This window comes from Lissotriton helveticus, chromosome 4_1 (assembly GCF_964261635.1).
Source record: "Lissotriton helveticus chromosome 4_1, aLisHel1.1, whole genome shotgun sequence".
NCBI classification, from domain to species: Eukaryota; Metazoa; Chordata; class Amphibia; order Caudata; family Salamandridae; genus Lissotriton; species Lissotriton helveticus.
Genome location: NC_136063.1, coordinates 447,180,982 through 447,208,145, shown reverse-complemented (window position 1 = coordinate 447,208,145; position 27,164 = coordinate 447,180,982). Strand labels below are relative to the sequence as shown.

Below are 27,164 nucleotides of genomic sequence, written 5' to 3'. Positions count from 1 at the left end.
CTGGAATTTCTTTTCTTTAGGATTGGATTGTTTGTTTCCATCCCAGTTCTTTTTTGGTGAATTATTATTAAAAAATATTTTTTCTGGACTTTCAGTCAGTTGCGGTTTTACTGGTATTCCACCTAAACTATCTCTACCTAGTTCCTCATAGGATTTTTCTATGATTCTGGCAATTTCAGCTGGTTGGTCTGCTATATCTGTCTCTTTTAACCTCTGCCGGATCGCCACGTTCGCTGCTTCACCTTTTATGTTGGCTAATAGTATAGCCGAGACCTGCTTGAAGTCTTTTAGTAATTTCATACCAAGAGTTAAAGCAGGTTCTGGACCATATTCGTCTTGAATTTGTTTTAGCACATCTGGTATCACCGAAATGGATGGAACACCGTGCGTTTTTGTGTAGATGGAAGCAAAGACTGTACCCCAAGTGTCACAGTCCTCAATGTGTGGTGCGATTCCCATTGGGAGACAGATAGTCAGAATCCTGTGTTTTTCTAATGGGGTGGTGTCAGGAAACACCGCATCTATTTGGGTAATTTTCTGTGCCAACCAGAATGGTATTTGTTCCCGTTTAGCCGGTACTTTACCTAGGCAAGACTGGATGTTCTGTGGTGTAATTTTATTTGTGTTCCCCTGGTGAGGGGTCAGCTGTGGAAGTTTAATCGCTGGCTGAATTGTTGAAGTCCGCATCACATACTGAACTAATTGTCTATGAATTTTTATTAATTGTTTTAGTTGTACTAAAAGATCTGCTGCAGGCATTCTTTCGAAGTCTGGATGAGGTGTGTATCCGGCTAAGACCGGCCACGTTGCTCCTGGTCTACCTAAAGGACCGAGTCTTGTAATGTGATTGTTATGTTTTAGGGCGCCATCAAATAAGAGCAAATGCTCTTGGAATTTGAGTGGTACTTCCACCTCCTCGAAAGGAGTGTAAATGTCGGGTGGAACCTCTATTTTGTAATAGTGGAAGCACTTTGTTACAGCATTTGCTGCTGGGAAATGTATCCATGAATAGTATACCTCTGTCTGCCGATATTCGTGTGCCTCAATTACGAATATGACTGTGCCACCTCTAGGTGTCAGTCCATTTTCTATAAGTTTTAAGGTTATAGATTTCCTTTTGGCGACCGGGATGAGTATTATATCCCCGTCTGCATCTAGTGCTGCAGTATCAGCTGCTACTATTTCAGCTGCTAATCTAACTGCCTCTCTTTCTTCATCACTTTCTGACATTTTACTGTTAGAAAGGTTATTCTTTTTGTTTGCAGATCAGGTTTCTTATGGAAACAGAGATTAGATGCACAATATTTTGGAACAGTGTATCCTTCAACGTTGACTATACCAAGAACCTTACATAGGAGTTCCCTCCTGCGAGGTTTTGGAGGATATTACCTTTCACCCACTCCAGACGTCTTTGGAGTATTTGGGAAAAGGGGTCTGAGTGAGAAAGCACGACTGAGTTACTCTAAATGTCTTACGTTAGTTTTATCGCCCTTTCCAAACGCGTTGGGCGCCATGTAGTGTAGTTCCTATCTTCCCAATAGGCTCTGCGCATTGGAATAATACCTACAGCAGTAAAGGCCTAGGCCAGACGTTAACTAGGTCTACTACTGTCGATACTAGACTTAAGTTTTGGGTTTGCCAGCGTAGCTCAGAGTTCGCTAGAAACTTTCTCGAATGTTCAGGAAAGAACTAACTCCCCTGATTAGACAAGAAGGGATTTAGTTTCTGACAACCATAGAACATGACAACTTTGCTCTCCCCTAATCAAGAGTCAATCTCGAGAGTCGTGTGAGCACAAGGCAATTATTTTACTCAGTCAGTACGTGCTTTCTTAGTCTCATCAGATTGTAGAGAAAAGGAAGAGACGGGCGTGTTCAATAAAAAGGTGTTATTTATTGATCAGTCTCTTTTCTCGTACAAGAGAAATGGATCGATATTATTGCAATACTTATAGTTAAGTAAAGTGCATACATTAAAAGCAATAGTATAAAATAATACTGTAAAAACATTGATATGGTTTCTGAGCCATATGATGTTTAAAATGATTAAAATATATTTACATACACATATACATTTGACTAAACGTACTCAACTGGTGTTTCTAAATACGCCTACCCCGTGTACCTGACCTAAGTCTAATGCGTGGGCGGGAATAGAAAGTTACAGTTTAAGTTAAGTTTGTTTTTGCCAAGTGAATAACTAAAGAATTCTCTGTGAGGGGTTATTCAGTTCTGTACCTGGAAGTTAGGATGAATGAGGAATGGTATCTCTTTCTCTGCTCTCGATATTCCAGGCTGCCTGCGAGGGCTGCCCAGAAGCGCCGGTGCTGGGTCTCTCGGCTTGAGATAGCAGCGCATCTCTCAGCACGTCAGGAAGGCGGGGCTGCTGCCAGCGGGGTCTGCTTCTGCTCTCGGCTTCGGCAAGTATGGCTGCTCCGTCTCGTCACCACGCGTGTGTTTGCATAGGGCAAGATCGGCAATATTTATACCTTAAAGGTGCCGAGATTGACGTAAGGATGGACATAGATACGTCAATAAAGATGTCATACGACTTGCTCGTTAGCACATTCTTTTACTGAAGTTCTCTGTGAAATCAAAACAATGGCCGCACGGATTTTCCAGGTTGTCATAGGTTTGATTTGTTATGAGAACGTCGTATGCCTTATCAGGGGCTGGAGGAATGTCGCTTGTCTAATTAGATCTCAAGCGTTATGACCTAATCAGATAACACGTTCCTGTGCCGTAGTGTGACTGCGTCAGATAACGGTATCTGCATCATGGGGGCTTTTCTTGCCTCATGGGCTGACTGTTAGTTAACTTGATAGTTAGTTTAACCAGAATAGGGTCAGGAATAGGGGGATCGATTCAGAACCTATAGGAATACATGACACACCACTTTTAAATGTCACTAGCCGCCACTGGGGCACACTGCGGCCAAGCCCTGCTTCCAGGTCATGCTATGCATAGCCAAAGGCTGTCCACAATGCACCCAGCGGCGGAAGGATAGCAGAGACCCTGCACTCAGGGGTGGCTGAGAAGTTCAAAGGCTGCTGTGTACACCAGGCCTGGTGGTGTATGACTTTTTCAGCTCCACGCTCGTGGTTGGCACTGCTAAGCGAGGATTCACATAGGAGTAGCTCAGCGCCTGGAAAGTTCCATTTCTTGCATATTTTACATGGTCTTTTTTTTCTTCTTCTTATGGAAAAGATAGGCACCTGCTTTATGAGTTTCGATTTCTGTAACCCGTTTCCTAGCTTGAAACAAGTAATTGGAAAACATATACAGTGTCATGCTAATTGGGGAGCACAGCGAATGCAGGGGGGACATACTGCCACTTTGCCAAGCAATATCACATGATGCGTGTTTTCCTGAGTAAATTTGGGCAAACTTCACGTTGGTGTACATGTAATTTATGTTATCTTTTACAGATGTTTGTTCAAGTGATGATGGACAAAGCGAGGAATGTAGTGATCCTGAGAAGGGTTTACCCGAGGTCAGGTCAGTGTCAACAATATATGTATATGTTTTTGTGAAGTGAACTTTACATTTTTTTGTCATATTGAGGCTTCGGCCCAGTGATGCGAGAGCTGAATCGCTTCAGATCAGATGGGCTCTTTCCACTGAGGCGCAGTTTATTATGGAAGTTAATGGAAGCCGACACGTGTTTCATTACACACTGTATTATCGAATTTTTCATCTTTCCTGGACCGGACAGGAGGCAGGAATGCTCGGCGGAAAAACAGAAGATTAGGGGCATATCATAGCCCTGGTGCACTCAACCCTTATTTTGAAGTTGACGTGTATCACAGGAACTTATTAAGCATAATACTCAGCGAACCCACTAAGCATCGGGGTCTTCTTGCAACCCTGGCTCTTGTCGACCCTTTTTAGGTCAAGCTCTCTCGACCTATTGCTATTGAGTTGCCTCTGAAGGGAGACAGGGCTGTGCACACGCATGGATTTTACACCGTGGGCGCGCACGCCGAGCCCCGCCCCCCCCCCCCCAGCCGTGCACATCTCTTGCTCCAACTGTGCACAGCAAGTCAGCCTCTCGCTTCTCAATCACGCGCACACACACACACACAGGAGCGCAGAGACACCCCTCCCTTACAACTAAGCGGCACACTCAGACACATGCACACACACATTTCTCCCCCCCCCCCCCCAATACCACACACCCCCACTCACCGGGCCCTTTCCGCGTGTCCCTCTCCCTCCGCAGCAGGTCAGTCTCGGCATCGGCATCAGGCTCCATGTCTTCTCCGGCGATCCTCCTCTGCTTGCGTGCACGCTCACGGCGGCGTCTCGAGCACTCCAACCTCGTGCACTTCTCACGCCTGAACCTGGGGAACGGGATCGTTTTTGCGGTGTCTCGCGCTGGTGCGCGTGCAGCAGTTCGCCGGCGGGCTGTGTTCCTGCTGGTTAATTATGCTTAATTATGCCGGAGACCCGCCCAAAGCCTGTGCAAACGACATGCATGGTCACTAAAACGGCAGAACAGGGGAAGCTGAAAATACCTGTATTTAAAACAAAATGCGGTTGCGTAGCATGATCAGTGAACTGCAATTCCACAGCCGGCCACTGGGGACAGGTCCGAGACCGTCAGGGGGAAGCTGCGTCTGAGGTAGGAGCGAGGTATCGCCGCAGAGGAGGAACCAGGCCGGCTGCTGGGCACTGAGCAGTGAAAAACCCCGGAGCAGCAAGGCCCCACCTCCCCCCACACCTTTGGAGTCCGGTACGTTTCATTCTTGTTTTCATTCTCAGACAGCAGAGCTGGTAATGCTAAAATAAAAAAAAAATGTAGCAGTGCGAACTTTGGCCTTCATGCCTTGCCATCATACGCAGTTGATGGGACCGGGTGTGCGTCAGGGACTGCGCGTTCGCAGCAGGGCCTGCAACCTGACGTGCTGTTTGCCTTCCGGACTCAATGTCTCTTGCCTGCAGAAGGGTCACAGGCTCGCCAGGGGTGCTGTGCATTATACATGACGGTGGCTGTTGAGAGCTGCTCTGAGCCTTCACGGAGATTGCCGTCCATGCTGCCCCACCGCAGGCACGAGCTCGGTGCGCCTCAGATGCGGCCCAGCGCCGGAGCCTGCTGTCTCGTGAAGGTGAGTTAGCCGATACAACACCTGCCCTACCAGTCACTTTCCAAGACCTTTAGGCCGGCGGATCATGGAGGGAGCTGTGGCGTGTTCCTGCATGCTTGTCTCTCCACAGCAGGCCATAGGGAAGGAGGCAGCTGAACCCGATCTGCAGACAGTATTTGTTTCCCGAGCTACAGTACTTGGCTCCATTGCTGTATTGCATGGCCTCCTTGGTAAAGGAAAGCAGCGTCATTTGAGCGCTCACGGGTGTCTTCAGCTCTGCTCCCTCCATGGCTCTCAGGTCCTCCTTTCTTTTACTTTTTAAGAGGACCCTCTGCTAATGCCGTGAATCCCACAGACTCGAGGTATGTAATGGGGGGATCTGGGTATAGTGACTAATAAGGGAATGTGCTCTGATACAGAACTTCAAAGTGAGGTCAAACAAAGCACTAGGAAAACCTGAAAGATTGTCTCACAAACCGATAGGGGAAACATTCTCGCCAGAAACATCGGCCTCAAAATCAAATGTGATTAACAAACTGTTAGGTTAAAAGCTATCATTAGTTCAGTTCCTGCATCCTGCGGGTTTGATACGCTGTAATTTAGCAGCTCTTTACATGGCCTGCATCCTCCCACAGGGGCCTCTTTGTGCCGCCATCGCTACCGAATGCTCGTATTTGAATTCTTTGTCACAGGAATGCGCAGCTTCGCTTGCAGACAACCACTGTCTCTGGAGGGGAACCATATGGTCTTATAAACCATTGTGCCTTAGAAGACTAATTGTAAAATGGTTTCAGACTTGAAAGTCTAACGCTGCTTTTTGTTTTCTCGAATATAACCAGCCTTACTCTGTAGCTGGATAAGACATGGGTGCCCAACGTCGGTCTAGGAAGGCCGGGTCTGATTTTTAGTTAATCCAGGATCAATGTAAATCATTTAGACGGCTCTTAGTTGTCCTTAAAATCTGACAGCCGTCCACCCCATCCCTCCACCACCCGGTTTAAATTGGTTGCCAGCCTAGAATAGAACTGTATGTAACCCTCCGTCCAAACCTATTGCTCTTTAATATCATTACCCTGTTCCTGTACCTCTGATCGAGCTGTTGCCTTACGCCCCTGACCCTCTACTCAGCCTTCCATTTTGTTTCTGACATTTATTCTCTTTTCTTCTGGCTCTCCACCGCTGCCCCTTCACCTCTCCGTCTGATCTTCACTCTCTTTGACTGTGGATCCACTGGTCCTATTAGCATGTGCCCCGTTTGTGCTGCCTCTCGCCACCAGACCTCCTTCCCGGTGAAAGTTCCAATTGATGACTTGCAAAAAGTTGCTACTTGAATCAACCCTGACAGAAGAATGTCTAACAACGGACTCCCTATGCTCAGCAGAGAAAACAAGGGGCATCTTTACTGTTAAAAATAAGATGACAACTGAGACCGACAGATGCAAGGAGGCAACAATAAGCACTTCCAGTCTCGGCAGGCGCTGTCACCATAGCAGCCGAGTGGATCTCCAGAAACACACGTGACAGTCAATGGATCCAGTATCAGGTATTTGTAGTTGGTCACTTGTGATTCCCATCGGAGCTGTTCCGTTCCCCGTGCAACCTCACACCCCTTCCACTCCTCTGCCTAGATTATGGGCCCAGGCCTCACTGCTGCCCCCTGTGCCTCCTCAACGCCCTTCATACTTCATCTCTGCCCTTGTTGGATCTCTGTACCATGTGCATACCCAGTGCCCCTGGCGGCCCCTGTTTCCTCTCTGAACTCCTGTGCCTCCCTGCTGCCCTTAATGCCTCCTACCTGAACCCCGTTTATCCCCCCACTCCCCGCTGCCATTGATGCCTCCTACCTGAACCCCGTGCATCCCCCACTCCCCGCTGCCATTGATGCCTCCTACCTGAACCCCGTGCATCCCCCACTCCCCGCTGCCATTGATGCCTCCTACCTGAACCCCGTGCATCCCCCACTCCCCGCTGCCCTTCATGCCTCCTACCTGAACCCAGTGCTTACCTCACTCCCCTGCCTCCCTGCTGCCCTTGACGCCTCCTACCTGAACCCAGTGCATCCCTCACTCCCCTGCCTCCCTGGTGCCCTTGATGCCTCCTACTTAAACCCCGTGCATCCCTCACCCCTGCCTCCCTGTTGCCATTGATTCCTCCTACCTGAACCCCGTGCATCCCTCACTCCCCTGCCTCCCTGCTGTCCTTAATACCTTCTACCTGAACCCGTGCATCCCTCACTCCCCTGCCTCCCTGCTGTCCTTAATACCTCCTACCTGAACCCGTGCATCCCTCACTCCCCTGCCTCCCTGCTGTCCTTAATGCCTCCTACCTGAACCCCGTGCATCCCCCACTCCCCGCTGCCATTGATGCCTCCTACCTGAACCCTGTGCATCCCTCACTCCCCTGCCTCCCTGCTGCCCTTGACGCCTCCTACCTGAACCCCGTGCATCCCCCACTCCCCGCTGCCATTGATGCCTCCTACCTGAACCCCGTGCATCCCCCACTCCCCGCTGCCCTTCATGCCTCCTACCTGAACCCAGTGCTTACCTCACTCCCCTGCCTCCCTGCTGCCCTTGACGCCTCCTACCTGAACCCAGTGCATCCCTCACTCCCCTGCCTCCCTGGTGCCCTTGATGCCTCCTACTTAAACCCCGTGCATCCCTCACCCCTGCCTCCCTGTTGCCATTGATTCCTCCTACCTGAACCCTGTGCATCCCTCACTCCCCTGCCTCCCTGCTGTCCTTAATACCTTCTACCTGAACCCGTGCATCCCTCACTCCCCTGCCTCCCTGCTGTCCTTAATACCTCCTACCTGAACCCGTGCATCCCTCACTCCCCTGCCTCCCTGCTGTCCTTAATGCCTCCTACCTGAACCCCGTGCATCCCCCACTCCCCGCTGCCATTGATGCCTCCTACCTGAACCCTGTGCATCCCTCACTCCCCTGCCTCCCTGCTGCCCTTGACGCCTCCTACCTGAACCCCATGCATCCCTCACTCCCCTGCCTCCCTGCTGCCCTTGACGCCTCCTACCTGAACCCCGTGCATCCCTCACTCCCCTGCCTCCCTGCTGCCCTTGACGCCTCCTACCTGAACCCCGTGCATCCCCCACTCCCCGCTGCCCTTCATGCCTCCTACCTGAACCCTGTGCATCCCTCACTCCCCTGCCTCCCTGCTGCCCTTGACGCCTCCTACCTGAACCCCGTGCATCCCTCACTCCCCTGCCTCCCTGCTGCCCTTGACGCCTCCTACCTGAACCCCGTGCATCCCTCACTCCCCTGCCTCCCTGCTGCCCTTGACGCCTCCTACCTGAACCCCGTGCATCCCCCACTCCCCGCTGCCCTTCATGCCTCCTACCTGAACCCTGTGCATCCCTCACTCCCCTGCCTCCCTGCTGCCCTTGACGCCTCCTACCTGAACCCCGTGCATACCTCACTGCCCTGCCTCCCTGCTGCCATTGATGCCTCATACCTAAACCCTGTGCACCCCTCACTCCCCTGCCTCCCTGCTGCCATTGATGCCTCATACCTAAACCCCGTGCATCCCTCACTCCCCTGCCTCCCTGCTGCCATTGATGCCTCCTACCTGAACCCCATGCATCCCTCACTCCCCTGCCTCCCTGCTGCCCTTGATGCCTCCTACCTGAACCCCATGCATCCCTCACTCCCCTACCTCCCTGCTGTCATTGATGCCTCCTACCTGAACCCCATGCATCCCTCACTCCCCTGCCTCCCTGCTGCCCTGGACGCCTCCTACCTGAACCCTGTGCATCCCTCACTCCCCTGCCTCCCTGCTGCCCTTGACGCCTCCTACCTGAACCCCATGCATCCCTCACTCCCCTGCCTCCCTGCTGCCCTTGACGCCTCCTACCTGAACCCCATGCATCCCTCACTCCCCTGCCTCCCTGCTGTCATTGATGCCTCCTACCTGAACCCCATGCATCCCTCACTCACCTGCCTCCCTGCTGCTCTTGATGCCTCCTACCTGAACCCCATGCATACCTCACTGCCCTGCCTCCTTGCTGCCATTGATGCCTCATACCTAAACCCCGTGCATCCCTCACTCCCCTGCCTCCCTGCTGCCATTGATGCCTCCTACCTGAACCCCATGCATCCCTCACTCCCCTGCTGCCATTGATGCCTCATACCTGAACCCAGTGCATCCCTCACTCCACTGCCTCCCTGCTGCCATTGATGCCTCATACCTGAACCCCGTGCATCCCTCACTCCCCTGCCTCCCTGCTGCCATTGATGCCTCCTACCTGAACCCCATGCATCCCTCACTCCCCTGCCTCCCTGCTGCCATTGATGCCTCCTACCTGAACCCCATGCATCCTTCACTCCCCTGCCTCCCTGCTGCCCTTGATGCCTCCTACCTGAACCCCATGCATCCCTCACTCCCCTGCCTCCCTGCTGTCATTGATGCCTCCTACCTGAACCCCATGCATCCCTCACTCCCCTGCCTCCCTGCTGCCCTGGACGCCTCCTACCTGAACCCTGTGCATCCCTCACTCCCCTGCCTCCCTGCTGCCATTGATGCCTCCTACCTGAACCCCATGCATCCTTCACTACCCTGCCTCCCTGCTGTCATTGATGCCTCCTACCTGAACCCCATGCATCCCTCACTCACCTGCCTCCCTGCTGCCATTGATGCCTCATACCTAAACCCTGTGCATCCCTCACTCCCCTGCCTCCCTGCCTCCCTGCTGCCCTTAATGCCTCCTACCTGAACCCCATGCATCCCTCACTCCCCTGCCTCTCTGCTGCCATTGATGCCTCCTACCTGAACCCCATGCATCCCTCACTCACCTGCCTCCCTGCTGCTCTTGATGCCTCCTACCTGAACCTCATGCATACCTCACTGCCCTGCCTCCCTGCTGCCATTGAAGCCTCATACCTAAACCCCGTGCATCCCTCACTCCCCTGCCTCCCTGCTGCCATTGATGCCTCATACCTGAACCCAGTGCATCCCTCACTCCCCTGCCTCCCTGCTGCCATTGATGCCTCCTACCTGAACCCCATGCATCCCTCACTCCCCTGCCTCCCTGCTGCCCTTGATGCCTCCTACCTAAACCCAGTGCATCCCTCACTCCCCTGCCTCCCTGCTGTCATTGATGCCTCCTACCTGAACCCCATGCATCCCTCACTCACCTGCCTCCCTGCTGCTCTTGATGCCTCCTACCTGAACCCCGTGCATACCTCACTCCCCTGCCTCCCTGCTGCCATTGATGCCTCATACCTGAACCCCATGCATCCTTCACTCCCCTGCCTCCCTGCCGCCCTTGATGCCTCCTACCTGAACCCCATGCATCCCTCACTCCCCTGCCTCCCTGCTGCCATTGATGCCTCATACCTGAACCCCATGCATCCCTCACTCCCCTGCCTCCCTGCTGCCATTGATGCCTCATACCTAAACCCAGTGCATCCCTCACTCCCCTGCCTCCCTGCTGCCATTGATGCCTCATACCTGAACCCCATGCATCCTTCACTCCCCTGCCTCCCTGCTGCCCTTGATGCCTCCTACCTAAACCCTGTGCATCCCTCACTCTCCTGTTTCCCTGCTGCCATTGATGCCTCCTACCTGAACCCCATGCATTCCTCACTCCCCTGCCTCCCTGCTGCCATTGATGCCTCATACCTGAACCCCATGCATACCTCACTGCCCTGCCTCCTTGCTGCCATTGATGCCTCATACCTAAACCCTGTGCATCCCTCACTCCCCTGCCTCCCTGCTGCCATTGATGCCTCCTACCTGAACCCCATGCATCCCTCACTCCACTGCCTCCCTGCTGCCCTTGATGCCTCCTACCTGAACCCCATGCATACCTCACTCCCCTGCCTCCCTGCTGTCATTGATGCCTCCTACCTGAACCCCATGCATCCCTCACCCACCTGCCTCCCTGCTGCTCTTGATGCCTCCTACCTGAACCCCATGCATCCCTCACTCCCCTGCCGCCATTGATGCCTCATACCTGAACCCCATGCATCCCTCACTCACCTGCCTCCCTGCTGCTCTTGATGCCTCCTACCTGAACCCCATGCATCCCTCACTCCCCTGCCTCCCTGCTGCCATTGATGCCTCATACCTGAACCCCGTGCATCCCTCACTCCACTGCCTCCCTGCTGCCATTGATGCCTCATACCTAACCCCCGTGCATCCCTCACTCCCCTGCCTCCCTGCTGCCATTGATGCCTCCTACCTGAACCCCATGCATCCCTCACTCCCCTGCCTCCCTGCTGTCATTGATGCCTCATACCTAAACCCAGTGCATCCCTCACTCCCCTGCCTCCCTGCTGCCATTGATGCCTCATACCTGAACCCCATGCATACCTCACTCCCCTGCCTCCCTGCTGTCATTGATGCCTCATACCTAAACCCCGTGCATCCCTCACTCCCCTGCCTCCCTGCTGTCATTGATGCCTCCTACCTGAACCCCATGCATCCCTCACTCCCCTGCCTCCCTGCTGCCATTGATGCCTCATACCTGAACCCCATGCATCCCTCACTCCCCTGCCTCCCTGTTGCTCTTGATGCCTCCTACCTGAACCCCGTGCATCCCTCACTCCCCTGCCTCCCTGCTGTCATTGATGCCTCCTACCTGAACCCCATGCATCCCTCACTCCCCTGCCTCCCTGCTGCCATTGATGCCTCCTACCTGAACCCCATGCATACCTCACTCCCCTGCCTCCCTGCTGCCATTGATGCCTCCTACCTGAACCCCGTGCATCCCTCACTCCCCTGCTGCCATTGACGCCTCCTACCTGAACCCAGTGCATCCCTCACTCCCCTGCCTCCCTGCTGCCATTGATGCCTCATACCTGAACCCCGTGCATACCTCACTGCCCTGCCTCCCTGCTGTCATTGATGCCTCATACCTAAACCCAGTGCATCCCTCACTCCCCTGCCTCCCTGCTGCCATTGATGCCTCATACCTGAACCACGTGCATCCCTCACTCCCCTGCCTCCCTGCTGCCATTGATGCCTCCTACCTAAACCCCGTGCATCCCTCACTCCCCTGCCTCCCTGCTGCCATTGATGCCTCATACCTGAACCACGTGCATCCCTCACTCCCCTGCCTCCCTGCTGCCATTGATGCCTTATACCTGAACCCCGTGCATCCCTCACTCCCCTGCCTCCCTGCTGTCATTGATGCCTCATACCTGAACCCCATGCATCCCTCACTGCCCTGCCTCCTTGCTGTCATTGATGCCTCATACCTGAACCCCGTGCATCCCTCACCCCTGTTCCTCCCTGTCCATGATTTTGCCTTCTTATACCTCGTGCATCCTTCACCTCTGTGCCCCCCTGCTGCCCTTGATGGCTCCTTGCTGTACCCCATGCATCCTTCACTTCCATGCCCCCCTGCTGCCCTTCATACCTCCTTGTAGTATCTCATAGATCCTTCACCCCAGTGCCTCCCTGCTGCCCTTCTTCATTCCTGTACCCCTTGCATCCCTGTACTCTAATGCTTCCTTGCTGCTCTTGAAGCCTCCTTCCTTGCAACACTTACATCCTTTCATCCTGGGCGCCTCTACAGCCCTTGATGAGTCCTTCCTTGTACCCCATGCATCCTTGCACCCTTGTGCCTCCCTGCTGCCATTGATGCCTCTTTCCTGTACCCTCTACTACCCTTGATGCTTCTTTCCTGTTCCTCGTGCATCCTTCATCTCCATGCCTCCTTCCTGCATCATTTCACCCAGTTTCTCCCTGCTGCCCTTGGTACCACATTCCTGTTCGCAGTGCACTTGTTCACCCCTGTGCCTCCCTGCTGCCCTTAATGCCTCCTTGCTGTACCCCCTGCATGCTTTCACCCTTGTGCTTCCCTGCTGCCCTTGATGCTTCCTTCCTCTACCCCGTGCATCATTTCACTCTCGTGCCTCCCTGCTGCCCTTGATGCCTCCTTCCTCTACCAAGTTCGTCCTTTCTGCCCTGTCCCTCCCTGCTGCCCTTGGTGCCTCCTTCCTGTCCCCCTTTCATCCTTTCACCCTGTCCGTGATGCGCTTGATGTTGCTTTCCTGTACCCCCTGCATCCTGACACCCATGTGCCTCCTTGCGGCCTTGGTGCCTCCTTCCGGAACCCCCTGCATCCTGAAAACCCTGTACCCCCCTGCTGCCCTTGGTGCTCCCTTCCTGCACCCTGTGCATCCCTTCACCATGTGTCCCCCAATTGCCCTTGGAGCCTCCTTCCTGCACCCTCTGCATATTTCACCCATGTGCCTCCCTGCTGTCCTTGGTGCCTTCTTCCTGTACCCCCTGCACACTGACACCCCTGTGCCTCTCTTCTGCCCTTGGTGCCTCCTTCCTGTACCCCCTGCATCCTGACTCCCCTGTACCTCCCTGCTGCCATTGGGGCCTTCTTCCCGCACCCCATGCATCCACAGGAAGATGGGCCGGGACGACCGGTGCCCCAGCCACAAGTGGTCATCCGCCAACAAACGCGGCTCCCAGCAGGCCAGGAGACTGCGCAGCCGGACGTTGGACAGAGGACAGCCCAGTAGCCCGACTGCATCCAGAGAACACTGCAGCAAGCAGCAGCAGGTAAGTCAACCAGCACCCACGTCCCATTCTGTCAGCAGACAGAAACAAGCATTAAAAAATGCAATAGGTCTCTGCTTTCATTAAGTTAAAGCCATTTTTTTGCTATACAATACCATTAGCAAAGCAAATGGCTTTAACTTAATCAAAGGCGAGACCTATTGCATTTTCAATGCTTTTTAATAATTGGCATGCTGGTGAGATCACTGCACAAGAGAAGGGGTCGGGCACTGTTGATAGCTAAACGTGCCAACGTTGTAAAGAGGCTCCAATAAAACTCGCTATAGAAAAGTATTGGGCTGAAATATTATTTTGGACAGTCCTAACATAATGTTAAGTATTTGATAATATAAATAACTAATAATTACTACTATAAATAAACTGTAGTATATCTAAACAATAGTTACTTTAGACCTCCGTATTATAGGGCTGCCCCCTTACACACTGCCCACTCCAAACTGCCCCCTCACACTCTTCCCACTCACACTCTGCCCACTGGCACACTTCCCCCTCACACACTGCACCCTCACACACTGCCCCCTCACACATTAGCCCCCACTCGTCACTACAACATCATCACTCAGCGCCACCACAGCATCAATCTGTGCAACCATTCAACAACAACTGGTTCAAATATGTTCTCTCAATGTTTCAAGCTTTATTACAAATGTCACAATATTTTTTAAATATTTCACTTCTGTTCTTGGATTTTCGTCACAATAAAATACACTGAACATAGTCTTTACAAAAGTTATTTACAAAAGTTTAAGCTATTGCCCTTATAAATTACAATAACTTTAATTTAAGTATTAATTATTTAAAAGAAATAAAAACCATTGTTATTTGTAATATTAATACATCTAACTCACGTAAATACAACACATATTGCATTACAAATGCTATAGGTGTCACATTTGCGAAAGGTATAACTATTGGCATTGTAAATGACAAAGCTATTAATTTCGCTATTTTCAAAACCAACACATAAATAAAAAATTTGTCAGTTACAATACCAATAGCTCAAACTTTCCTAATGCGAGACCTATTGCATTGCAAATGCTTGTTTAGGGTGGATTTTCATTCTTACTGTTTCCACATGTTCTAATCGTCGAAAACACGTGATATTGCTCATCTACCTAAAACAGGACCAATTATCACGCACAGCAGAGATTGTTCTGTACGAAATTGCATATTGGTCTGGACCTATCTTCCCAGGAATCGCGGGGGGTACCACCGAACAAGGATGCCACTTAGATACATGGTTCCATGGAATATTATTATTTGATACTTCCAAAATAAAGATCTTCTTGAACATTTGCACGTATTTTACATTTGATACTACTCTTCATTTAGAGTAGCGGAAGGATCTAGTGTTTTAAGCCTTGAAAAAGTTACAGTGTGTAACAATACACGTGTAGGCTGCCATCATCTCTTAAAACATCAAGGAAACATCGATGAAACATCACGAACACGCTTACCATCGATTCAAACATCACTTTTTTGTTACTATGGTCTATGAAACATGATCTTTGATTGTCAAGTGAAGCACTATTATTAGATAACTAAAAAAGTGTAAAAATTCAAAAAATATTTTTGCAAATGATCTAAGAAATTACTTGCAATGATTTATTGAAAATAGTACTTGTTTGTGGGCAGTCTCAATAATAGTACCTAGACTGGAATATGGACATTTAGTGTGTCGAGACGCAGTGTTTTTTGCTTTAGGAACACGGAAGCTCTTAGGAACTACTGTACAGTGACATCTTTGGGTAGTGGGATGTCTTAGTGTTCTCCAGAGGCATCAAGAATTTGAACTGGCTATTAATAGAAACTCACTTGTCTATTGATAGGATTGATGTGCTACTGTACATGCCACAACTGCCTTCTTGTTGTGTTTATATCAATTCAATAGACATAAGAAATCAATCCTGAACTCCTGTGGCCCATTTTCCTGACAAAGGCACAGCTCAGTGCCGAAACGCGTGTCGAACGCAAGAGATTGATACTTGTGTGCCACATTGTTTTTCCTTCATTAATAAATGTAAAGTGTTATTGTACCTATCTGAAATGTAAAATGGTTGCACATTTTAATGTACACTAGCTGGTTGCTGTATGAATGAAGATGAATGATTGAGTCTGTATGGGATTTTTTTTTTTAACGAAACAATTGTTCTACTATCATCTAATAAAAATGATGTCAATTTTGTAAACATATGTAGAAACAACTAGTTCTCCTTTGTATTTATGTTGGTTTATTATCAATGACTAAAATTATTTAAATGTTTTTGTTGCCTTAAGTCTGTACACTAGATTGATTAGTCCCTGCCTTAAGGAACAGCACCCTAGCAGCAGGGGGCCTCTCTCTTTACAATATATGTGTACGACACCCCTCTAGCAGACCTTAGCCTTAAGGCAGGGTCCACTAAATCTCTTGTGAGGACACATCTGCATGTGCAGGTATGTCCCTGCAATATACTTGTTGATTCCCGGATATTGTAAGTGACCAGGGAAGCCATAGTAAGTACAGGGGTTGGACATTCATCATTACGAGTTCCACAGCTCCATGGTGCCTTCACACAAGTATGGGTTATTTGGTACCAAACATCTTAGCATACTAAACCTGCATTGATTCCAGTGTTAGACTTATTACAAATTGCACACAATTGCACACAGAGGACCCCTTAGAGGAGTCCCCTGAAGCCTACCAATCCTTAGTGTGGTCACCGACTGTCCTAAGCCAGCCTGCTACTACCAGACAGTGTTCTGACATCGTAGGGTGAGTGCCTGTGCGCTCAGAGTGCGGGAACAATGCCTTTCCTGGATTGAGGTGTTCACACCTCCCCCTGGTCAGGGAGAGCCATCTGCGGTGGGGAGCTTCAAAGGCTTTGCCACCTTTGTAATGCGACCCCAGCCTCTCCTGTTAGAGGGAGCAGGCCCCCTTCCTGTCCTCACCCCCTATTTAGCGGGAGGACAGGCAGGAAAACTTAAAAAGAATAGATGTGGCCCGTCTGCCAACTCCACCCCTCAGGTGCATTATCCTGAAGATGGTGGAATTTTTCCAATCAGGGCTAGGTCCGTGTCCCCCCTCCCACAGGAGGTGGGCATAATAGAGGGTGTAGACACCCCAGGTAGGCAGCCCATTGGCCACTACTTGTCACTCCCTTGTAACACCCCTATATCTAGTATTTAGGTGGTATCCCTAGATCATGAACTTCAGTACCTGACGACCTAAGAAAAGCCGGACACCACAGAGTCTCACCAGCAGAGAAGACTACAGAGAACTACTGACTTGGTACCGACCTGTCTGCAGCCCTCAATGACCCTGACCCAAAGTGATTTTTTACCCATAGATGACAAGGTGAGTCATGGCAATTTACGGAGCACCAGAGGTGTGCATCAAAGTTAACTGTAGCATTTCTAAAATACTAAATCTCCAGAGGGGAACCAAGTAGGGGTCCCTTTTCACTCCCATCCTATTCTCCCTAATTATGGAATCCCATGTGACTGGCATCAGTAAGGACCAGGAGATTGCAGGTGTACGCTTTGACAAACTGCAGCATAAGATCTGTCTGTTTGCTGATGGCATCCTGCTGACCCTTTCTTACCTTGAGGCATTGATCCCTGCGGTGTTGTCAGTTTTGCAACAGTTTGAAATTTTACCTGGCTTTAAGGTTGATAAAGGGACGTCTGAGAGCATCAACATCTCTGCTCCCAGGGAGATAGTGATACAATAGACAATAATACCCAATTCAAGTGGGCAAGTTATCCTTGAGGTCGCTGACTATAATCCTCACAAGCAATAGAAGGGTTGGTTTGAGCAAACTTGCTGACCCCGAGTCACTGGTGGAATGAAACCCTTACTATACTTCTTGGATTGGTCGTATAAGTGGCTAAAATGAACATCTTAGAATGCCTATTATACCTTTTTCAAGCACTTCTGACCCCAATCACGAAGTCGGAGATTCTGAACATTCAACAACATGTTTTAAGATTCTGACCAGCCCGAAGTAGCCGACGGTAGACAGGCTATCTGGGGACGATGGGGAGGTAAGGGTGGTGGCAGGGTAGGAGTGGAGAAGGGTAGAAGTGACAAAAGAAAAGAAGGGGACAAGCGGGAGAAGAGGGAAAAGGGAGCCGGGAGAAAGGAAAGAGAAATAAGGAAAGGGTCTAGGAAGATAAGGCATGGGGAGATCGGAGTAATGGAAAAGGAAAAAGTGAGGGGGAGGGAGGTATGTGGGGGAAGTGAGAAGATCCAGGGGTGATCCTGGGGATCCCGGCGATCCCAGGCTGCTGCCATGGGGCAGGGGGCCAGGAAGAAGGGGCCATCAGAGCTGGATCAGACCTAGAGAGCCGCAGTAGCACCACCGAGAGAGACACCTGACAGCTGGTGCCAGCTGCTCAACCCCCGCTGTCCTGCAAAAAGGGCACCCACATCAAGGAAGGTCTCTGCTTTGTCCTGTAAGGTAGGCTATACATGACACATTCGTACGAGGCTGCCTGGTACATTGCAGAAAGTCGTTACTCGTGTGGGGGGAAGTGGGGAGTCTTTGCCGTTGCAAGGCCGTATGGAGTAGCCGGCCCTCGTGCTGGGATAGGGTAGGAGAATCCACAAGGTCACGGAGTATGATCAGGGATTGACCCAGGGACACCAAGACAGGCAGAGTCGCACTCAGCATGGCATCAACTGCCCCCTAGAAGGGTCGGACAGTGGGACAATTATAAAGGACCTGGACCAGGTCACAGCATACACGGTTGCAGCACTAGCAGTTAGCATAGCACAGCAATCCCACCGCCTGCAGTTTCGCAGCGGCCCAGTGTATTTGTGCAGTATCTTACAGAGACACAATTTCAGCTGTACTTCCTTTGCCCCATGGTCTACTGCCTTCAGCAGTTCTGCTCAATCTTCTGGCTCATACTCCACCTGTAGGCGAGTTTACACTTGTTGCCTGGACTTTCCAACAGGAGCAAGGAATACATGTGACTCCTCAAAAGCAGCCCCACGTCCTGAGGTGGGAGACCACGGGTGAAGGTTGGAGAGACCAGGGCATTGGGCCCAGATGGCAGGCAAGGCAGTGTTGTAACTGGATATAGTGCCACGATTGGTGAGGCAGCAGGCCATAGTCCTCTCAGAGCACCGCAAAGGTTTTAAGGGTGTCCTTGGCAATCACATGTTGTAGGGTGTGGATTCCCACAACATGCCACATGCCCCAGTTAAGCACCTCCCCACCAATACGAAAGCCAGTATTGCCCAACAAGGGTGCATGCCCATGCAAGCGAATGTCAGCTGAGAAGAGGTGGTGTGCCTTCAACTAAGATTTTGATCGCCTGGAGAACTGGGTTCATCGTGTTAGGGGCCAAGGCTTCATACCGATGGAGTGGTTTGAGCCCCTGAAAGCACTCCAGGATGGTGTACTCAATCGTGACCCACAGTGGTGGATTTGGGTGCTGGGAGAGCAGATAAGCAAGCTGCGCCAAGTGCAGCGGCAAGCGTCGTGCTCGACTGAGGGGAGACCCAGCCCCCGCACAACTGGTGGGCCATGAGCCTGCTACTAGCCACCTGAGGCCGAGATGACCCCCAGATGAAGGATCTAATGCCCCTGTCTACCGAACTTAAGAGCGAGAGAGGCACAAGCATGGGGAGCATGCCCAGAGCTAAATAGAATGTTGACAGGGTCACCATCCTGACCGCCTGCGTCCTGCCCCATAACAAGAGGCAAAGATGGGACCACTTTTCATAGTCCACGTTAGTGCGGGCAAGCAACAGCTCAAGGTTGTCTGCCACCATACGCTCTAGGCCCCGGTTGATGTAGATCACCATGTATTTAAGGCAAGCGGGCTTCCTCTGGAAGGGGTAGGCAGCCACGGCTGCACGGTTGGTCATCCAAGACATCGGCAAGGCCTCCTTTTTATCCCAGTTGATCAGGTACTCCGAGAGGGCCGCAAAGTCAGAAATTATATCCAGCAGGGCAAAGATCGAGCGAGGGAGGTCTGAGAGTGTAAGCAGGATGTAATCTACATAGAGGTGTAATGTCGATGCTCCCCCAGAAGCTGGGATCCCTGTTATCTGCTGCATTTGGAAGAGGGAGGCAGCTAAGGGTTCCGTGGCGAGAAGGAAGAGGAGGGGTGACAGCCGGCCCCCCTGCTGCGCCCCCCCCCCCGGTGCACAGGAAAGGGGTCAGGGAGGAAACCCCCGCAATTGACCTGAGCAGTGGGCGAGTCATAAGCCACCAGAACTTGGCTATAAAATCCTCACCAAGGCCGAACCTCACTAGTGCCGCAAAGAGGCACCCCCATTCTTTCCTACTGAACGCCTTCTCTGCGTCCAGGGAGAGGGCCAAGGTGTCCTACGGCATGTTCTTAGCAGACCATATTGTGTGGGTCAGGATGTGGAGGTGATTCCAGGACAAGCGCCCGGGGACAAACCCCTCCTGTGAGTGGTGGATCAACGTCGGGATCACAGCCCAGAGGCAAGCCACCAGATCCCCTGCCAGGATCTTAATGTCTCTGTTGAGCAGTGATATGCGTTAGTTCCTGCCACACAGGAGGGGTCCTTCCCAGGCTTGGGGAGGACTGCGATCTAAGCCTTACTTGAGATTGTGCCAAGGGATCCCATGTGTTTCGCCTCCCCGAAGTCCTCGTAGAGGAAATCTACCACCTCCTCAGGCACCCACTTGTTGAACTCCGCCAGGAAGACATCCTCTGCTAGGGCCTTGGGGTACAGGAGGTTGGAGAGGGCCTGTGCTATCTCCGCCTTCATTCGATGAGACAGGGGAGGTGCACACCATTGAAAAAGGCGTCCATGAGGACAGGGTCTGCTGCCACCTCCAGAGTATACAGGGCCTGGTAGAAGGGTGCAAACTCATTATTGATATCCTACGACCGGCTGAGGATGGTGCCATCAGCAGACAGGATGGCTGGGACAGCCATCGCCGCCTCCTGCTGGGGCTACTGGGACACCAGCTGCCTCCACGACTTCTCACCTTGTACGTAGTGCAGGCTCTTCATCCATTGTAAAGCATACTCCGCCTTGGAGGTATAACGGGATTGAGTCCTCAATGTGAAAGCTGCAGATAGTAAACCGTGCTCACCGAGACACTTTTTAGCTGCTTTTCTTTCAGGGACGGCTGATGAGCTTAGAAAGTGGTTTGGCGTAATACTTGCTCTGAGTGTGTTATGAGGAAGTGAAGCCCGGCCTCTTCTAGGGTCAAATAGTGCATCTTAAATCACAGCTTTAACATACATCTGATAAAAAGCCATATGCTCTGCATCCTCGGAAACCTCACTTATTAAATATTCCAGTCTTTCATGGCCTGCCAGGCCAAATGCAACCTGATGCACCCCCTGAGCTGACCCACTTGTTTAAAACAAATAGGCAATGGGTGTCCTATGTCAAAAATGCCCGAAATTGTGATAGGAAAACAAAGCCCTGTCTTCCCCCTTGATTTGATTTACTAATGTATTAAAGTCATCAAATTATATAAGACTCAGTGTAACTCTCCTTTTCTTCATTATTTGACTTCTTTTCACATAACATGATTTTATTAATCAGTCGCCATAATTTGTATCACCATTAATAAAGGAAACCATCAATCCATCAACAGCAACTTTTAGGACTTTAATGCATTAGTAAATAAGTGGGGGGTTTATTTTCCTTGGTTAATTGTTTTCCCTGCCCTGGGACCCTATTTAAGCAGGGGTCCCTGACTGATTACTGCTAAACTGTGTGAGTGCCACCTTTTTGTGACCGGCGGCACCCACATGCTAAGGTACCCCTTTTGCAAAAAGTGACATAAATATGCTAGTGCCACTATTTTGCCATTAGTGCCACGTCTATACCATGGACGACCTTCATGTCAAAAATTACCTCTAACAATGTTAGGGCCAGCATTTTGTTATAGTTGCCCCCTATGCCATACTTGTTCTTCCTTATGCCAAGAATTAACCCCATGTGCTAGCGCCAGCTAGCTTTTTGCTGAATTTCCTTTAGTATGCCAGTGCCAGCTTTTTCCACGGCTGGCCCATGCCAAGTATTACAACTTATGTACCAGTGTCAGAATTTTCCAACTGATGCTTGCCAATGCCCCAAGTATGCCATCGCTGGTATTTTGCAATTGGAGCCTTTATAAGCCAAGAATTGGGGGGCGTGGCTTCGGCGGGGATGTAAACGGACGCAACTTGGGCGAGCCCGTCGCCCCGCTGCCTTAATAAGCATCTAAAAGCATTCCTCGGGGGCCCCATCGATGTCCCTGACCCCCGCGAGGCTCCTGAGTGGGTAGAGACACGTTTGGTGGCCGCTCCCGGGCGGGGGTTGCTGTGAGGAGTGACTACAGGCTTGTAGACCCGGCTGTCGGAGCATCGCATCGCGGCCATCTTCCCGCCGCGTCCCGGCCTCGCTTCCTTGGCGGGCGGCGCTCTGAGCGAGGGGACCCTTGGCGACAGGCCGGACACACCGAGACAGAATCCGGCTGGGGTTGGCGATCGCGGGCCCTGCAAGCGGCAGAAGTGGAGCCGCCATAGACGGAGTGTCCACGGGCCAGAGAAGTGCTCCCATCCTGGCCGCAGACCCTACGAGAGGACCACGGCTCTAGAGCGGCGGCGGGGCCGCATCGGAGGTGCAGCGGACCCCGATCGCGCGCCTGTGGAGTCCCTGACGCTGGGGGGGCTGCCCTGGAGATCCACGCCAGGCGGATCCTTGCAACCGGCGGACCCTTGCTGCCAGGCGCCGGGGTGGTGCCTCGAACTACGGCGCTGCAGATTGGCGCGCTGGAGGAGCCGCCCGCCATCTTGTCTACCAGGCCGGGTGCCTGCCTGCTGACCTGTCTCTCCTTGCCGGCGTCTGTGTCCGGGGTGCCCGATCCAGCGGACGGTGGGAAGCACCGGTGTGTGTTCGGCGGAGGCGGCCCTGCGGGATCAACTGAGCGGGCCCTGGACCCTGACCCCCCCAGCACTTGAGCTGTCCCTCATATACTGGACATAAAGGCGCTCGCTAGCCAAGAGCAGAGAGAGCGTGTGGCCTGCACTGCTGGCGGAGACCTCCTTGAGGCCTGAGGCGGGGGCGTGCGCCCCCTACGAACAGTGAGTACCTCTCCATCTATTAGAGGGTCCTGGAGCCCGACTGCCTCTCGGGGGGAACGTCTGTGGGACCGCTGTCCGCTGGGGGGCTACCCTGGTGGACTGCGTCCGGAGGACCCTTGCTGCCCCGCCGCTTGAAGTCGGGGAGGCGCCCTGAACTCCTGCACGGGGGGTTGGTGCACTGGAAGAGCGGCCCGCCATCTTGTCCTCCAGGGCGGGGGCCTGCCCGCCTTTTTGCCTCTCCACACTGGCGTCAGGGTCTGGGGCGCTCATCCCGGCGGGCTGTGGGGAATATCGGAGGGCACCCGTCGGCGGCGGCCCTGCAGGAGCATCGGAGCGGACCTTGGCCCCCGACCCCTGGCACCTGATCTACCCCTCGAGCACTTACCGCTGCCTGGCTGGCCATAGGGGCGGTCTGGGCACCCCTCTGCTCGCTCGCTGACCGGTGCCGAGTGAGCGTGTGGCCTGCGCCCCTCCCCTTGATGGTGGGGGATCCACGAGTGGCTGACTGACCGGCCTGCGCTATCTACTGGAGAACACACCCCCTGCGGCCTGGAAGCCCGACCTGGGGCAGGATCGAGAGACCCCCTGAAACTGTGAGTAACCCCCCTTCTCTCGGAGGGACCGGAGATTCAGCTAAGGAGGGCGGCGGAGGTGGGAAGTGACCCGCACATCGGCCACCTCTGGGAGGCGCAGCCGCTGACCACTGAGATCACCCTGTGACTCCCTGGAGAAAGGGGGCTTGCGTGTCCCATCGTCTGGGAGACAGAGGACGGCGTGGGAGAAGGCACTTGCCACGAGAGAGGTTGTTCGGTGGGGCCCTGCCCTTCTGCCACGCTTCTACAGCACCAGGGGGGTGCTGAACTACAGACAGTGAGTGACGTGTTGGGTGGCTGGGTGCCACGCTCACAACGAACCATGACTCGCGGGAGAGGAGGCAAGACAGCTCAGACGACGGCTTCACAGGGCACCTCGGTGGTGGCCATGTGGGGCAAGGCAGGAGCAACGGCATCGGCTGAAGAAGTGCCACCAACGGCCGCCGAATCCCCGCCGGTGACGCAGGCCTTCATGTCCTCTTTCATGGCGGACCTGAAGTCTGAAATAGGGTCCCCAAGATCGGAGGTGCAGTCATGCGTCAAAGAACTGCGCACGGACGTGACAGAGCTGGGGGACAGAGTCGACGGTCTCGAGAAACTGGTGGACACACGCACTGAAGACTTAGAACAACTGTGGCAGAGAGTAGCAACCCTGGAGGACCAGAATATCGAACTCCAGATTAAGCAGGAGGACCTCGAAAATAGGGGACGCCGCAACAATCTCCGCATCCGGGGTGTGCCACTCGGAGAAGAAGGGACGGACACCATGGCCTACGCGGCACGGCTCCTGCACGAGGTGAGGGGCGACAAGGAGGCCCCCCTACCGCTTCTGGACCGGGCTCATCGAATCTTCGGAGTGGGAGGCAAGTCGGGCCTCCTTCCGGACATCATCACTCGAGTGCACTATTTCACAGAAAAGGAAGCCATCTTGAAAGCGGCAAGGGACAAGCAGGACCTGCGGTATGGCGCCCACAAGATCCAAATATTCCAGGACTTGGCCCCTAACACGTTGCACAGACGGAAGGTCTTTCGCCCGGTGACCGAGAAACTGAGGGCTCTTGAGATCCCCTACCAGTGGGGACATCCCTTTGCTCTCATCTTCCGCTGGGAAGGTAAACGCAAAGTCATCCGCTCTTATAACGAGGCGGCGCAGCTGCTCAAGCTCTCGGAACCCCCGGAACGCAGTCCCGCTCGCAGCAACCGCCCGGAGAGGCCCCCGGCCCGGCCAGAGTGGACCACAGTGAATCGACGCCGCCGATCCCCCCCGATGGATGCAGGCTCCATGTCTCAGGCAAAGCAGGACATCATAGAACATATCCGCTCCCTTGAGCACGGCTGCGAGGATCAAACCCTGGAGCCCCGCACTCCGTGATTGCCCACACTCTCATCATTGCTATGCACCTCTGGGGTGCACCGACAAGGCGCGGTGGATGGCCACTCAGGGACATCGATGGGACAGTGATTATCCTAGTCAAGAATGGTGCACAGCTATTCTCCCGTAGACGCCACTGACGGCTGCTATTGGCGGCCGAGTGGCCCGGGTAAGGTGTCTCACGGGTTGAGGCCTAACATTGCTGAACCGCCTACAATGGTAAGACTCTCCCTACACTGCCTCCACGCTACCTGCCCCCGAATCAACCCCGAGCAGCGGGGTCGACGGACCTCGGGGTACCTGAGACTCATCTCTCTGACAAGGAAACCCCCCACTTTGTCCCCTAGGAAGTGACATTCCTGAGTACATCCGAACCCTCGGGTAGAGGATGCCTGGAACCTGGGACATTGTACTACGGCCACATTGGCCTGTTGTGGTTCTATACTTCTTCTATGTTTTCCCCCTACTTGCCTGCTCTATTCTTCCTACTTCTTGCACGACCTTTCCCTTCACCTGGCTTTCATTCCAGTTGCGTGCTGTGGTGACCTGGGGGCTGCAGGGGGTGCTTTCGCGTTTGCGGTGGGTGGGGGAGGAGCACCCCCCTTGCCTGATGGGGTGGGAGATGCGGAGTGTAGAGGCGGCCCTCTTCCCCTTAGTAATATGGCGATGACTATCCCCGCGCCTCTCAAACTCTTGACCCTTAATGTCAAAGGACTTAACTCCCCCAACAAGCGGAACCAGGTGTGGCGCTACCTCCTACAGCACTCCCCTGACATTGTCTTTCTTCAGGAGACGCATCTCCTGAGGGGAGACACTGGACGCATGGCACACCCCAGGTACCCCACACAGTTCTGGGCATCAGCTGACACTAAAACGGCGGGGTGGCTATCCTCTGTAGAGCTGGCATTAGACGGGGATCCACCAAGCCCTACAAGAGTGGTGACGGACGCTTCCTCCGGGCCACTGTACAGATGGGAGGAACACAGTACACCCTTGGCAATGTATATGCACCTAACCAGTCGCAAGATAAGTTTCTTCAGACACTTTTACGGGAACAGTTTCAGTCTGGCGCGGCGCGCACAATCCTAGGCGGGGACTTCAATTTAGTGTGGGATCCTGGAGTTGACCGTGGGGACGCAGCCTTTAGCGGTGTGGGTGCAATGTCGGCCACGCTGAAGGACCAGATTACGGACTTAGTGCTAGTGGATGCGTGGAGATATCACAACCCTGGAATCCGTGACTATACCTTCTACTCGCATTCCCACCGAACGTACTCGCGCATTGACTACCTATTCACATCTCTTGACCTGGCGCGGGACACACTGAAGGTCACCATCTCCGATATCTCGATCTCGGATCACGCACACGTGGAACTGCAGATGCAGGACCCGATGACATGCGCCCCTCGAGAACGACGCTGAGCCGAGCATCCTTCGAGACCCGGAAGACGTTGACAGCATTCGGGAAGCCATAGACTCGTACTTCGCCCTCAACGACATTCCGGAGACGCCATTTCAGGTGGTGTGGGATGCCTTTAAGGCCACCATACGGGGGCACATCACCTCCCTGGCGATTGCGAGGAGAAGAGCGGCATATAAGCTGGAGGCTGAATTGGCAAGCGAGATCAAACAGGTGGAGGCGCAGGACAGAGAGAGGCCCTCGCTGGCATCCAGAAGGACGCTGGCCAATCTCAGGGGACAGCTTCGCCTCATACGCACTAACAAGGCCGAACATTCCCTTCTTGCGTTGAAACAAAAATACTACGAAGGGGGGGATAAAGTGGGGAGACAGCTGGCGGGACGGCTGAGGGCACGGGCAGCCAGAGCTCATATCGCTACAATACTGCATCATGATGGCACATGTGCTGTCACTGAGCGAGCCAAACAGGACGCCTTTGTGGCCTACTATACTTCCCTATACGCGGAGGAACCTACATCGGCAGAGGCGCGGGCGTCCGTCCTCGCTGACTTTGAGGGGACCCCCCTGTCGCCACCCCAAACAGCTGAATTGGAAGAGCCCATTCTAGAAGATGAGATTTCTTTGGCTCTCAAAGACCTCCCCGTGGGGAAAACCCCGGGACCTGATGGCTTGCCGCTATCCTTCTATCGAGTCTTCCAAACCCAGCTTCGCCCTCAGCTGCTGAGACTATACAGCTCCTTCTCGGACTTGGTGGGACCGTCCTCCGACATGGGAATGGCGGAGATCGCGCTAATACCAAAGCCAGGGAAAGACCCTGCGCTATGTGCCTCCTATCGGCCCATCGCCCTCTTAAACACCGACCTGAAAATTTACACCAAGATCCTGGCCAAAAGACTAGACCCATACATGCCGGGGTTGGTGAACCCGGATCAAGTGGGGTTCATCCGAGATCGACAGGGGGCCGACAACGTGCGCAGACTGGCCCACCTGGTGGGCAAGGCGCGACACTGGGATATCCCCGCGTGCCTTCTCTCGCTCGATGCAGAGAAGGCTTTCGACCGGGTGGACTGGTCCTTCTTAAAGGAGGTCC

The 27,164-nt window shown here is 53.0% G+C and overlaps 1 protein-coding gene and 1 long non-coding RNA gene across 6 annotated transcripts in view; one reads left to right on the top strand and one right to left on the bottom strand.

The window, feature by feature from the left end:
• RAD54B (RAD54 homolog B) overlaps positions 1–27,164 on the bottom strand; it is a 608,133-nt gene that overhangs the window by 99,944 nt on the left and 481,025 nt on the right. The gene's annotated exons all lie outside the window — the stretch shown is intronic.
• LOC144828658 (uncharacterized) overlaps positions 4,195–27,164 on the top strand; it is an 82,182-nt gene continuing 59,212 nt past the window's right edge. For both annotated transcript variants that reach the window (XR_013610505.1, XR_013610506.1), the window contains exon 1: positions 4,195–4,734. This is a non-coding gene — a long non-coding RNA (uncharacterized LOC144828658). The remainder of the gene's footprint in view (positions 4,735–27,164) is intronic.